The sequence below is a fragment of the Myodes glareolus genome, chromosome 13, assembly GCF_982192425.1.
Source record: "Myodes glareolus chromosome 13, mMyoGla1.1, whole genome shotgun sequence".
Classification (NCBI taxonomy): Eukaryota; Metazoa; Chordata; class Mammalia; order Rodentia; family Cricetidae; genus Myodes; species Myodes glareolus.
In genome coordinates, this window is record NC_142038.1 from 9,350,795 (window position 1) to 9,366,444 (window position 15,650).

A 15,650-nucleotide genomic window follows, 5' to 3' on the forward strand; every position below is an offset into this window, starting at 1 on the left:
TTGTTTAAAGCATCATCAGCTTTGTTACTGAATTAGTATTACAGAACTAGTATAATGTTTGGGATATTTATCCAAACTTTTTCCTTAACTCTCCTCTGGTATTGCATAGCCACACTGCTTCCTCTCACCTATTCCCCAGCACTTGTCACCTGTGAATACTCTTGCCAACCCTCTATAAACACCAGCTCTCTTTTTTTCAGATTCATATTCATTTTTTTCCTTTTTCAAAATTGTTTTTATTGAACAATATATTTTTCTCTGCTCCCCTCTCTTCCTCCCCACTCCTGTTCTACCCTCTCCCATGATACTCTTGCTCCCAATTTTCTCAGGAGATCTTGTCTTTTTCTACTTTCCAAGTAAATTAGATCCATGTCTGTCTCTCTTAGGTCCTCTTTGTTGTCTAGGTTCTCTGGGACTGTGAATTGTAGGCTGTTTTTTCTTTGCCTTATATTTAGAAGTCACTTATGAGTGAGTCCATATTATATTTGTCTTTCTGGGTCTAGGTCACTTCACTCACTATGTTGTTTTTTAGATCCATCCATTTTCCTGCAAATTTCAAGACTTGCCTCCTTTACCTTTTATCTTTTCATGGTGGTAAGGGTAAGACAGAGGTGGAAATGAGGTGACTTCTTGTTGATGGTGGCTAGGACCCCTTTCTGAGAACTCTACTTGGATGGGTCGATAGAAAGTGCCAGCAGTGGACTGTCTGAAACACACTGTGTAGTTACTAGAGCTTTTTGGTAAACCGCAGGTATATAAGATTCATAGGCAACACATAGTGTTCTGGTGTCCCTGTTTTTCATTGGAATGATAAACTCCAACAGAATGCCTTTACTTTCACAGTCAGATCAGTAATAATTAGTCAATAGGCCATAGTAGGCGATGGCCATCTATTATCCTTCTTGTGGTCTCTTCCCATATATTCTGCTCCCAGGTCTACCCACTGTAGCACATGATGCCTGGCTTTTGTAGTAACGAAAGGAGCCATATAAACAGCTGGAAGACTATTGTCACAATCAGTAGTGGTTGCTTTGTATGATGAGAATATTATAGCATCAATATGTCAGGTACCATGGGGCTACTGGTACAATAATTACACAACTATTATGGGTGCAACCAAGCTTTCTAATTAAGGCAAGTTCCACAGGAAGGAACTCACATTTGGTACTACAGAGCTTAGGACAAAGAACTGTGGCTGAGGAGGTCATAGGGTCTGGTTGGAAGGATATATTTCTATGGCACGGTAGTAAAATATTCAGTCATAAATAGTATAAAATACCTAATCCCAGAGAATTTAGACAACAATGAGGACCCTAAGAGAGACTTACATAGATCTAATCTACATGGGAAGTAGAAAAAGATAAGATCTCCTAAGTAAATTGGGAGCATGGGGACCTTGAGAGTGGGTTGAAGGGGAATGGGGAGGCAGGGAGGGTGGCAAAGAAAAATGTAGAGCTCAATAAAAAACAACAAAAAATATTCAGAACCTTTTTACCATATGTGACTCAGGGAGCATCATAAAAGAGTGGGCAGAAATAAATAAGAGCTGGAGGAATGAGTGAGCTGTTGTGTAACTGTTCCCTCCTAATTGAAACATTTCCTGCTGGAATAAAGAGGAAGGGCTAAGACTCATGCAATGAAAGTTACGAGGCTCATGAAGCACAGAAAGTCTCCAAATTCACAGTTTCTTCCACAAGTTTAGAAAAGCAATTGTCAATATGGGGAAGAGAAAGCTTAGCAGTGTTGACATCTGCAACATAGGCAGAGAGTTCCAGCATGGAACTTCCTGAGTTTTCACCCATGCTGGTGTGGGCTTTGTGGTGATATAGCTGCTTTTGAGTTACTCATGTTCTTGAAGTCATTTCCTACCTGGGCTGCTGTAAGTAACCACAAGAATCTCACTGATTCTTTAGGCAAGACTTGAGTAGAATTGCTTCCTTGTTCCTTAATCAGTGTTCTATCTCAGGTGGCTAAATGCTTGTTCACATTTCATCAAGAAAAGTCACATAACATCTGCGTAACTAATGAAAACAGGATGACTTTTTCAAAACGTGATTTGACTAGTCAAGGCAAAAGTAATTCAATAAAAGAATACTGAATTCTGGGTAACAAAATGAAAAACTGGGAATACATCATTCTTCCCTCTGCATTCATTTGTCCTGTTAACATCACCCCTACAATCCCTGCCTTGACATTAGCTTCCTGGATGAGAATATTTTAAGCTCCAGGACAGTGGCTAAAATCTCATAGAACACAGTGGTAGTTCCTTCCTTTGTCTCTATCTTCTATTTAGAATTTCAGATTCTTGACAGAAGAAGAGATAGTAGTGGTTTGAATGAGACCGTAGGCTCATGTGTTTGAACACACAATCCCTAGTTGATGGAACTGTTTGGGAAGGATTAGGAGGTGTGGTCTTGTTGAAGGAAGTGTGTCACTGGTGGTGGGTTTTGAGGTTTCAACCAGCCATGCTATCCCCAGTTAGGTTTCTTGGCTTCATGTCTGTGTCTCTAGATGTAAGCTCTCTGTTACTGCTCCAGTGCCACAACTACCTGCTTGCTGCCATGCTTCCTACCATGGTGGTCATGGACTCTAACCCTCAGCTACCATGAAACCCAAATTAAACATCTTGTTTCATAAGTTACCTTAGTTACAGCTATAGAAAAGTAACTAAGACAGCACTCTACCCCTCTTACGATCAAGTCATTTGGATAACAAGAAATCAGTGAATAGTGGCTGCAGCAAAGTTTTATGTCTATGTAGGATTGTGTGTGAAAAAAGGCAGACATTGCACCAGGATTGGGCCGAAGACAAAAGCTAGAGTATTGGTTGCATTAACATCAGAATTAGTACATTAATTATTTTACATCCTAATGAGGATACCTTTGTCCTAATTTTTGGGCTTAGGGTTTGCTGTAAAGTATATGTTCAGATGAAACACAAAATGATTTATTTATATTACAAGCAAGGAAATTCAAGCACAGAATGGTTAAACAAGTAGGCTGGAGTCTCTCAGCAAGAGGTCTTCAGTTCAAGAGTTTTATTATCCGCAGTTCTATTGCAATGACAATGCAGGCACTGAAAAGCACTTCTAAGAAACTCCTGACCAAGATCTCTGATTCAGGCTGTCTACTGCAACAGCATCTCTGTAATGACTGAGACATTCTAACTAGATTAATTCAGAAGGAGTTTAATAAGTGAGCATTTAATGACGTTTAAATAGCAAGCAAAGGACCATGGTGAAGAAAACACACACCCCAAGGTTAGTCAGTCACTTCTCTCACAAAGAGGATTCTAAGAGAAGATATAAATGCTGAGACACAGACAAAGATGCCCTTAGAGAACCCTCTCTATTTGGGAACCTTCACCCCATCTGGAGGCCACCAGTGAAAAAAACCCAGACCCCCATTGTCCTCTCCGTTGGACAAATACAAGAGGCCATGATGGAGCAGATTCTATTTGTGCAATAAATAAGGTTGCCAGAGACAGATTTGAAATTGTGAACAGAAGGTTATCAGGGAACTTGTCACAAAAAAAATAAGTAAAATCTAGAATTGTGCTTTCTTATTTGAGGTCACTGGAGTGAGGACAATCTATACAACAGAATAAATTTTGGCTAACTGAAACACAAGAATATCTACTGTTATAAAACAAACTATTCTCTGAAAATTCAGTTTAGTCTTACTTTAATTTTTCTTGTATTTGTATTTAGTGTGTGTTGGGGGGGTATATGCATGCATAGACCATGGCATGCATGTGGAAGGCAGAGGAGAAGCTCCAGGAGGCAACTGTCCCTTTTTCTGTGTTTGTCCCAGGGATAGAGCTCTGTCATCAGGCTTGAAGACACCTACCTTTATCCTCAGAGCCATTCCACTGACCCCAAGCTTACATCTCGGAAATGGGATGTCAGGAAGAGCAGACACACAACAAATCCCGGGTATTAACTGGAAAGTAGTCCTAGGGAAGAATGGGGCAGGGAAATAATGGCAGCGTACTTGGCATAGTGGATTGCTCAGCTCAGTCTGCTCAAAATGGTCCCAGGCTGCAAATGATGTGTTTCAAATCCATGTTGACAGTCATAACATTCTTAAGGAGTGGAAAATGTCAATTAGAACTTCAAATTATATCTTCTAGAGTATTTTTTTAACTTAACCCTTTGCTCTGTTCAATCTAGACTCAAAAAATAGTCTTACTGGGTCACATGATAATTAATATTATTTTCTCTGCCATGAGACAGGGCATCTTTCACTGACCCACTTTGTAGCACATGGCTTCTTTCTGTACTCTCTGTCTACTATACACACTGGGTCCTCAGAATGACTCAGAGAGACTGGCATGGGATGGCTACCGAGTTGATAGAATGCTCAGTAGGTGATTATATACATAACTCCAAAAAATTGGAAATAGTATATCTCCCTCTGTATGAAGAAAGGAGAAAGAGATAGGAGCCAGCCTTCTCATTTGAATATGTGTCTTTGGCACATATATTTTCAGTGAAAAAAAATACTGCTTAGAGACAGGGAGATTGCTCAGTGTTTAAGAATACCTGTGGTGAAAGCATGAGGATCTAGGTTCAAATCCCCTGCATCAACATAAATGTCAGCCAGGGTGTACATGCTTAAAACATCGGTGTGTGTGTGGGGAGGGGGGGGGAATCTGGTGATCCTGGGAGCTTGCTAGCTAGCTGGAAAGTCTGAAACGGCAAGCTTCAGTGTTTGTTCAGTGAGAGACTGTATGGCACTTGGAAGGCAGAGGCAGGCAAATCTCTGTGAGTTTGAGGCCAGTGTGGTCTAATGCCAGGACAGGCCTCAAAGCTACAGAGAAATCCTGTCTCAAAAAAACAAAAAAACAAAAAGAAAAAATAAAAAAAGAGTGAAAGACTCCCAGGATCCACTATTTGCCCCCATACGAGTAAGTGTGGGTGCTTGCACCTGCACACAATTACGCCTCTACATATTTAAAAATGTCACATATTTTTCTCGGGTTACCGAACTATCTGAGGAGGTCGGTTAGAAAAAAAAGGAGTGAAGGAGAGAGTGAGGAGCTGCCATGAGTAGGAACTGGGCAGAGGGAGGCAATGGTTTTGTTTTGCAGTGGGAAGTTCTCACTTACAGTCAGCCAGCTTCAGTATGGTAGGATGCTGTCCCCATGCTTTGTTTCTCCCCTGCAGAGTTCATCACGTGGGCGGGATTCCCTGGAGCTCACAAAACAGTGGCTTTCGGAAAGCACACCAGGAAAGCCAGGTGTTGAGCGCGGTGATGACATTCACTAAAGCTCCTGATGCTGCCTTTTTAATGGCGGAAAGGGAAAATTTGTAGGTAGAGCTAAGAGGAAGACACTGAACTAAGTAGCCAATGGAAGCAACTTAATTAGAAGCTGATCAGCCAATTTACATACCATGCCCCAATAATTACAAAGTGATTTCATCTTATCATTATAAGAACCTCTTGCCTTTATAGAAACCAGAGCTGTTTTTGTCTGAAACGTTAATTTCACTGTGAGGTTTTCCCAGCCAGCTAAGAAATCTAAGTAACCATGAATTTGTGTTCTGACTCTGGCCTCTACACAGGCAATTATATGAACTAGTAGTTTCAAATGGACTCAGTTGCTTCTTAGAATCCTTTCTAGCATCTCATGATTTTCATAAAACACTGTTTTAAAACAATGCTTTTCATTACCATCTCTTCAAAGGGGCAGTGGACACAAAGTCCCACTCTTAACCAACAGGCTGTTTGCAGTCGATATCTGCTGGGGAGGGAAAAGATTAAATTTCTACGATAGTGTTTCACGGAGTCTATCAACCACACTCCAGGGCATGCGCATGTCCCGGTATAGTGATCAGAACAGACTGACTCCAAGCTTTAATGTTGTTGTTGTTGTTATTGTTTGTTTTTTGAGAAAGGGTTTCTTTGTAGCTTTGGGGCCTGCCCTGGAGCTCACTCTTGTAGACCAGGCTGGCCTCAAACTCACAGAGATCTGTCTGCCTCTGGAGTGCTGGAATTAAAGATTGGAATTAAAGGTATGCACCCCCACTGCCCAGCAGACTCCAAGCGTTTTTTTGTTTTGTTTTGTTTTGTGTGTGTATGTGTATGTGTGTGTGTGTGTGTGTGTGTGTGTGTGTGTGAGAGAGAGAGAGAGAGAGAGAGAGAGAGAGAGAGAGAGAGAGAGAGAGAGAGAAAGAAAGAGAGAGAGAGAGAACATGAAGTTGGGAGGGAAGTGAGGTGTCCTAGCTGTTTACTTTCTACCTGTGCACACTGCAGAGGAGAGAGGGGTTTCTGATTTCCTTTCTGGTTTGTTTGTCTTTCCTTGCATACATTTTTGAATTAAGACAAGGGATTCTGTGTAGAGAGCTGTGAGGCACCCATTTTAGCAGTTCTTTAGGAGATCCAGAATCTGGAGGCAATGTGAAACATGCTGAGTCAGAACTCTCATGATCCTGGGGCAGAAAAGGTGCTTCCTTCACCTAAAGACTATTCTGCCAGGAGCTGGGAGGATATTCTCTCACACTTGGTATGACCAGGGCAGAATTAGCATTGCTGTTAGTATCAACCCATCTTTGTTTTAGCTTCCACCCTAGACCTTGATTTGCCAGTCTCCAAAAGTTAAGGCTTTTCCCAAAATGTCAATGTCTGCATAATTTCAGAAGATAAGTTTTCTTAGAAAAATAGAAAATGGTTTTAGAAGCTATTGACTCTCTCTCTCTCTCTCTCTCTCTCTCTCTCTCTATATATATATATATATATATATATACATACATACATATATATAACATATATAAATACTTAGCTAATTTAAATGTTTTATAATTTTAAATATTATATATTTATATATTGTATGTAATATACATAATTTTTCAGTAGAGATAATTCAGCTAGAACTACCTTTAGCTATTAAGATCGTGACACCTCTTCTCCAATAATTTTCTATAGTCAAAGGCAAACGAGAACTGTGATGAGATCAGCTTTGACTGCTGTCTTCCACACTAGGGACTGGATCGTGGGACTTGACATAACTGGCAAGTGCTCTGACACCAAGCAACATTCACAGACCAATAATTTCTTCTGCCAAAGACAGAGCTACTCCTCTGAGATTTATTACCATTTTCGTAATAGTGGGGTCTTTTCTACCAACATTACCTCCCACTAGTTTTAATTCAGTGACTTCTTTTTGTTTTCTCATGGTGAGGATAAAACACTTTTAAAAATGGTTAAGAGTGTTAAGAATTTCATGGAAATAGCTTTACTAATAATGATTTCACTTATCTCACATATAGAGTCTTATCAAAACTTCCCAAGCCGGTAGTCTTCTTCACACACACACACACACACACACAGAGAGAGAGAGAGAGAGAGAGAGAGAGAGAGAGAGAGAGAGAGAGAGAGAGGTGGGGGGAGGGAGAGAGGGAGGGAGAGAATGAAGGAAGGAGGGAGAGAGTGGTGGAGGGAGGGAGAAGGGAGGGAGGTAGGGGAGGTAGGAAGAGGGAGAGAGAAGAAGGGAGAGAGTGAAGGAGGGAGGGAAGGAGACACACACACACACACACACACACACAGAGAGAGAGAGAGAGAGAGAGAGAGAGAGAGAGAGAGAGAGAGAGAGAAATGCAAGCATGCCTGTCTCTCTTTAGTTTTTTTTTTTTTAGTGCTGTGATAAACACTATGATCTAAAGCACCTTGCAGAAAATGGTTTGCTTCAGCTTTACATTTCCAGGTAACTGTCCACCATCACTGAGGGAATTCAGGGCAGAACCCCACGACTGGAATATGAAAGCACACGAGGAGCACAGTGAAATAATCTTCCCCAGGAAGGATGCTGCCTACTGGTTTGTTCCCCAGAGCCTGGTCATCCTGCTTCCTTATACAACTAAGAACCATAAAGTTCTTATACAACCAAGCTACCCAGTGGTGTTATTTCCCACAGTGAACTGCACCCTCTCACGTCGTTCATTAATGAAGAACATTGTCCACAGACCAAATTGATGAAGGAATTGTCTAAATTGAGATTCCCTCTTCCCACACAACCATAATTTGTATCAAATGGACATTAAAATTAGCCAGCATACCTACCACAGAGGGTATAAAAATATAGCAGAAACAGAGGCCCACATGCTGTATATGTAAATATTTTTCAATTTTGAGTTAAACTTCTATAATTCAATAAACTTTTTTTAATCATTCTTTATCTTGAAAAACATGTTTTTATAATGGTCAGAATTACCAACTTTGAATTTCAAGTTCTTTGTTTGCTTATTTACTCTTTGTCTTTTTAAAATTAAATTTAACTGATACATAAACAGAAAATAGTACATACTAATAGGGTCACAAGATGTTTAAATACATGTGGAAATCATTTAATGTTTAAATCAAGCTTAACATACCTATATTTTCAAACATTTCTAATTGATTTATAATGAAAACTGACAAAAAATTTTTGTTTGATGTTTTTGACATGAACATAACATTGCATTGATTGTCTCCATGAATCTCGCTGTGGAGCAGTGAAGGTGTGAGATCAACACCAGAGCTTCATGCCGCATAGAACTGGAACTCGGTGCTTACTGACCAACCTTTCTCACATCTCCCTCTTTCTCAACAATGACTTGAAGATATATCTAAGGCTATCCTGCCATTTGGGCTTTCAGTGACCTTTTGAATCTCTCTGGGCCTTGGGCAAAACTTCACAAGACATTTGAGAGGATAAGAAATGCGAGTGTTGTCTTCCCTCTCCTCTTTCCTGCCTTATTCTTGTTCTTTTGTCAAATCTCCAAATCATTCTTCTGGTTCAAATGACAAAAGTCCTTTGATCAAGTCATTAATTATTTATATTTATTATTTTATTTTATTATATTTATTCTTTAGTTGTTAATATCCATCAACCATTAACATTTTAATACCCAGTCCACATTGATTACAATGCTTCACTGTAATATTACAGCATTATTACAATACTTCAGGTCATATTAGAATTAATTTTCTAATCATGGTAGCTTTTGTAGGTTACTGAGACTTAGAATAATCAAAGGCTTACGTTTCCTGCCAGAAATGAACACAATTGTTCCATCTTTTTGTCTTCATTAACATAACTTCTCATCCTGCTTTGAAAGGTGGCAGTGCCCCTATTTGGGTAAGTAATACCCTCAGTGTTTCAGAGTGCATACTGCTTCTGCAGAGGACCCAAGGTGGGTTCCCAGCACCATTCCAGGGGACCCCAATTTCAGGAATTCCCACACCCTCTTTTGCACTCTGTGGGCACTGTACTTATAAGCATAGCCACCACTTCACACATATAGTTAAAATTAGCATAAAATCTTCAAAATCAGAAAACATTCAGCTTCATCTTAGCAACAGCTTATTGTAGCAATGTTTAGGACATGACATTCAGCAGATAACTCATTTCTATTTTGGCCACTGTGTTATTGCCAAGTTCATAAACTGTTTTGCTTAGAGTGACCTCGATTCCTGAAAATGTATCCAGTCAGTTACGTTACAAGTACTGGAATTTTCTGTTCAATTCTTTTCAGCAAATGAGTTCCTTTCTTCATGCATGTGTGTCATGTCTAATGATCATGCAACCATGTGCTGGATTTTCATCCCCCCAAGCTATTGAGATTGCTCACATGCGGGACAAAGACACTAGTTTGTCAGAAACTATAGTGATTTTGTTTGTGAACAAAGAAAGTAATGTAATCTGAGCCAGGCTTACTTAAATGTGTGTGAAGAGATTTCAGGCATGGAGAAGCTCTTTGCCTCCATATTTAAATTTTCAGATACTCTCCAGGTTGCTGGAGAAAACAACTTCATGTGTCGAGTTGAATTTTCCTTTTTTCTCCCTCCATACTCCAAATTTTCTCTGGAGACTCCCCTTCCCAGGGGGATTCATGTATGTCTCTCTTAGGGTTCTCCTTGTTACCTAGCTTCTCTGGGATTGTGAATTGTAGGCTGATTATCCTTTGCTTTATGTTTAATATTTTTTCAAAAGCCCTTATGAGACAAGGAAACAAACTACTCTTAACAGTAGGCTGCATGCCCAGCAGTAGATGGCCAACAGAAAATGATCTCATGGCATCTTTGGAGTTTGACTCTATCCTAGGTTGTTTGGGGGTTCCCATGAGACCCCTTTGACCAACAACTCAATTATGTGCAACCCAGTCCTGTTACTGGAAGCATCATTTGGTAACAAGAGTTACCCAACTGGGGATCAGTCTTCTCCATCATTTGATGATTTCATTTAGATCATCTTGAAATACGTATATTTTTGGAAGCATCTACTGTATTGGGTTTCCATACTAACCCTCAAATGGCCCTTAATTTTAACTGTGCCTCCCTGTGTTCCCAATTACCTTCCTTATCCCCCTCTTCCCTCTCCCTCCTCACTTGATCCTCTCGTTCTACCCCTTTTCCATCTATAACAATCTATTCTGTTTAACTTTTCTTAAGGAGATTTATCTGCCCATGCCTGAGTCCCTAACTTCATACCCAAATCCCTTGATTCTATGGATTGTAGCTTAAACCATGCCTTTTCAAAGAAGTTATTTATTAAAGGTTCTGGGTATTTTGATTATTCACTTACTTTTTATAGTTTGGAATTTTTTTAGGGGAACACATTGTCTTCTTGCTGACCAGTTTTCATGGAGAATCTAGATTTAACTGAATCCTGGAAAGCCTGGGTTTCTGTACACCTGAGGTCTTACACACAGCTTTGTGAAGTTTAAAATATCTTTATTTCAAATTAATACTTAAATAATAGCTACTGAATAGTGGAATTAAAGATTTCTCTGTGAATTTGGAACATGTCATTTAATCCTAGTTTGATTTTCATGATTGGTTAAAATGAATCAATTTGACATTTGATTCTTGTAAATGATCTACTCTCATTATGGAAAATTTAACTTTTTCTCCATTCTTGGAGGTAACAAGCGTTCCCATACTAATGTTTTTCACACCCCACCTTATCTTAATCATATTATTTCACAGCATTGGATACTTTTAATGTGAAACTTTGGAAATATTTTGTTATTCAAATTATTGGTTATTTTTCATTGGCATATTTCTTTCTATTGTAAAATATATGAATTTACACTTTTCTTCTGTGTGATACTGTCAGCCTAAAGTAGTTTTTCGGTTATTGGCATTTTTAGTCATACCAAGATTCATTTTTTTCCAAATTTTCCTTATATGATGTTTTCTCTGATTTCTTCATATTGTGAAGACTCCTTTACCTGACACTGAGGTTTATTACTTTTATTTTAAACTGTATAAACACTACTATGCAGCCCTCACATTGGCATTTAGTCAAAGTCTTCATTACCAAATGAAGGAAACAAACCTCTGAACATAACTACTCACAACCCCTCAGCAATAGGTGACTATAGAAACAAATTATTATATTAATGTAAATAATTATTAATTCTTCTTCATTGGTTATAGTGTCCCATTTGCAGAAAAATTTGTTCTCTGTTTTATATGTTGGCTTTGTCTTAGTTCTCATCCTCCTGGGATATCTCGGATGATTTCACATACACAAAGGTCTTTGTTCTCCTAGTTGGTTTACAGAAGGTAGAGTAAGAGGACTATGCTAGAAATTATGGCCCCCTGGTATCTCAATCTTAATTCAACTTAAGTTACTTTTTGCCTGTGTTGCCTATTGAGTGAGGCCATCCTTGAGAGAACCCTGTCACCTTACAAAAGTGCATTGTTTACTGTCTTGCTTTGTTTGTATAGTCATCTACTGCTGGGGGGTTGTGAGTAGTTATGTTCAGAGCTTTGTTGAGTCTATGTGTATATGGTGCCTCTTTTTTTTTGGTCTCAGAAAGAAGGCCTCTTCCTTACCAGCATCACACTCACCATCCCTACATGGTAATGTGCAGTGCAGTGTGAGGCAATCCTAGAGTAATACCCGCTTTTCAGGGTGGCGTGGAAACAATACCACACCATCGGATGCCATAGCAACTAGCAGGAGTGTTAGAAATTAACCTCAATGGTTTGTTTTCGTTAGTGGGCAGAAGTGACACAAACATGGCCACATCCTAGTCATGTCAAATCAAATAAACAGAGATAATGAAGTCCCATCTGCGACAGATGGTTAGGACTGGCCCTGGTAATAACATACTACAAGGTGGTGGGAGTCCTTCCCAAAGAATGAAAGTTACTCTAAGTTGAAGTCAATGGGACTTTTAGAATGTGGATTTTAAAAGGCAAAGTGTTTTTTCTTAAAATCATAGACCAGGAAGGACAAGTGGGGCATGGGGTTTATCTTCAATGTTGGCAGGGAAATTCAACAGTACAGTTCTATGCAACACTAACAGGACACCAGAAGTTTAGTCTGCTCAGATGATTGCAGCTAGCATCCTGCTGAGAGGGTGGAATGGGACTGCCTGGCTTTCCCAAGGAAGAGCTCATAAAGGCGCATGCAGTTACGGCCTCCCATGAAAAGTAATGTATAGTACAAAAGATAACGGAGGGGTACAATACGATCTGCAGGCGTTCCTGGGTTTATAGCCAATCTAGCGCAGTATTAAAATCTGAGCACACTTAATTGAATGTCTCGTGTTGAGCGGTGTGATGAATATGGGTCATGAAATGCTTAGTGCTGAGGACTGAACATCAAGTGCACTAGATTCCATTTGCAAACACCTTCTAGGACTCACAGAAATTCAAGTTTCTAATCACACCTCACCTAGATTCCTGCAACAAGATTTCCAGTTTTCTGCTATGTCTCAAACCCTTTTTACCTCTGGGGACATGTCACGTGGCCCTTTGTGCAGGAAGAGAAAAACAAAAGCTGGATTGTCGAGTTCATCAGAAACTGAGGGACAACATTTCAGCTTTCAAATTGTACCTGTGAGTGAATACGGTAAGCATGTGTCTCTCTTCAAAGGGAAAATGGTACATTATAAATCAACCTTGTTAAATAAATGGTATAATGTAGGGATTCTTCTTTTAGAGGGTCATGTGTATCTTTTTTAAAAAATAATTTGTCTGTGCAAACAATCTACTTCAAATACTTATATCTAAACATAAAGGCCTCTCCAAAGCTGAGCAAATGCATGGTTCCCATGTTAATCACTCATTGAAATACTTCAAACTTATTTATAATAACAGATCCTTTTATAGAAGCTATATTACTTGATAGAAATTGTGCTGGACAATTTTTTTTTATTTAGGCATACTACCTTGGTTCCTCTCCTTCAAGAATTTTCCATGAAATTTAGAAGTTAACACATTCGCACGAAGAGATTCTTAGCACTCTACAGTAATTTAAGGAAAGTGCTTGATAAGTAGGGCATTCAGTAATCAAACGTGGAATCAAAATTATGTGATCAAAAATTACTTAGTACTCACTTTGTGTAGGACAATGAAATAAAGGCTGCAGATGATATAAAGGGATGTACAAGCGGGGAGCTATACTTTCCCTGTGTCTTACCGCTACAAGAGCACTCTCTGAGCTATTATGTAAATACCCAAATTGCTCTAAGTGCTTTCAGAAATAAAATCTTTCCTACTATAAAGGCAAAGAATAATCCCTTTCTCTGCAAAGCACTCGGCAATTTCAAAAGCACTTTTATATTCACGATCTCACTTCAAATTCACAGCAGACCTATAAAATAAGTAGGGCAGGTGTTCCTTACATGCATGCATTTTCTACCTTAGGAGCTGAGGAGTTAAGAGGTACCAACTTTCCCACAGCTAACCAGTGGAAAAGAGCAGAAGCATCTCAACTTCTAACACGGTGTTTTGCGAGCAGTTTATAAAGGAGACAGGGTCTCCTTGTAGAGAAGGGAGAGAGCAAAGAGAAGGTTTAAGGACAGTTATGCAAGGCTGATATTTAACCTCCCCTTTCACTGGTGTCTGGCATCCTGTGTGTCTTTGATTGATGTACTATTTCTTATTCCAGCTCTAGCTATGTTTCCTCACGTTTGTAAAACAGTTTCAAATAAATTCAGGTTCTACTTAGGACCCTGAGATTGACTAGCACTTCCCTGTGAAATGGTGACTCCTTTCTTGTTGACCACTTAGCTTTGTGTTTATCCAAAGCGTCATTTTGTAGCATGACATCCCTATTAAAATCTTACTTCTTCCAGGGTCGTAGTGTTAAGAACCCATTCCAATTTTTCTTTTCTACAATTAGTGATATGAACAGAAAGATATAGAGTGAGCCAAAAATAAATACAGCTTATTTGATTTTAGTCTGATCTGCTACTTACATTTCTTAGTTACATCTAGTTTGTCAATAATATCCCAGGAACTATGCCATCAAATACACAACAACCATTAGCTCCTTGTAAGAGTAATACTGGAAAAGATTTAATTATCACCAATATCATACACAAATGATCAAAGTTTAGAATTTTGTAACTTTGGATGTCTGTGTCTACCTGTGAAATCATTGCCAAAGTCGTGATTATGAATATATCCTCATGCTCACTGCAATCCATATTTCCCACTTCTTGCACAGTAGCTACTAACATCCTGCAATTTTAAAACAGCTCTCAAAATAGGATCTAATGAAAACGGAATAGAATACTATATACTCTTTAGATACCATTCTTTTAGGTTTGGGCTTCTCTTCTTTCAGTGAACATAATTATTTTGCAATTCAAGACACTGAAAATTTTAATAAGAAATTTTAGTGTCACGTGCGTCTTTAATATTTATAATATTATGATATGATTTAATATTTATGAGTGTCCACAATTTTGGATCCATTCCATCTTGACTAAAGTTCAGAGAGTTCAAACCTATTCTTCTCCTCAAGGACAAACAAAAGAACAACAGGACGCTTGACCAAAGGTGTGGCTACTGGATGATTTGATCCTCAAAAGCCAGACAGCCGGATGTTTGACAGGGCGTGGTTACCCAGGTGTTTTGAGATGTAAGGAGGTAATCACACTTGCTTGTTCTTTGTATCATGGAGGTCTTGAGCCCTTGCCTTTTGACTGGGGTCTGTAAGAACTGTGAGTGATAAACTCAGGGTTTTTGTTAGAGTATTTACAGGAAACCTCCCAACTCTATCTTCTGTCTCTTGACAATTTCTTTCCTCAATCTACGCTCCTCTTCTCAGGAATGAACGGACCAGTTGGCCTGAACCCAACACTCTTTGCTTTGCAGACTATTATTGCTACTCTAAGTTGTACTTAATTGATATTCCCATATTGATCCTTCCTACTTTCTTCGAAATAACCTTTTGGCTCAGGAGTTCTGAGTTTCTGGATCCTGATTTTCAGTATTATGATTTAGAGTTTGCATACATATACAAGCAGCTGTGGTGTGCGGGATTATGGGAAATTTGGAGTTGTTGGAGTTAACGCTACTGCTTGAACTTCAGAAAAAGGAAATACAAACTAGGTAGTTTTATTCTCTCCATCCCCTGTCCTGAAAGATTTCCTGTAATACTGTTTTATCCTCTCCTTCAATGTGAACACAGAGGAAGTTCCCACTTCCTTCCAGTCCTTAGCTATCTGTCTCATATTTGGAAAGGCATAAGATTATTTGTTCTCACCTGGGATAATTTTGGGTTGAAGATGAAAGCACCTAATTCTGACATCATTTATCGCCAGAAATGACGATCCAAGCCCCTTATGTCAACATTGCTCCACTGTTGTTTCCAGAAAATCCTAGCCCAGGAAGATAAGACTGCCAATCAATAAACAACTTCAC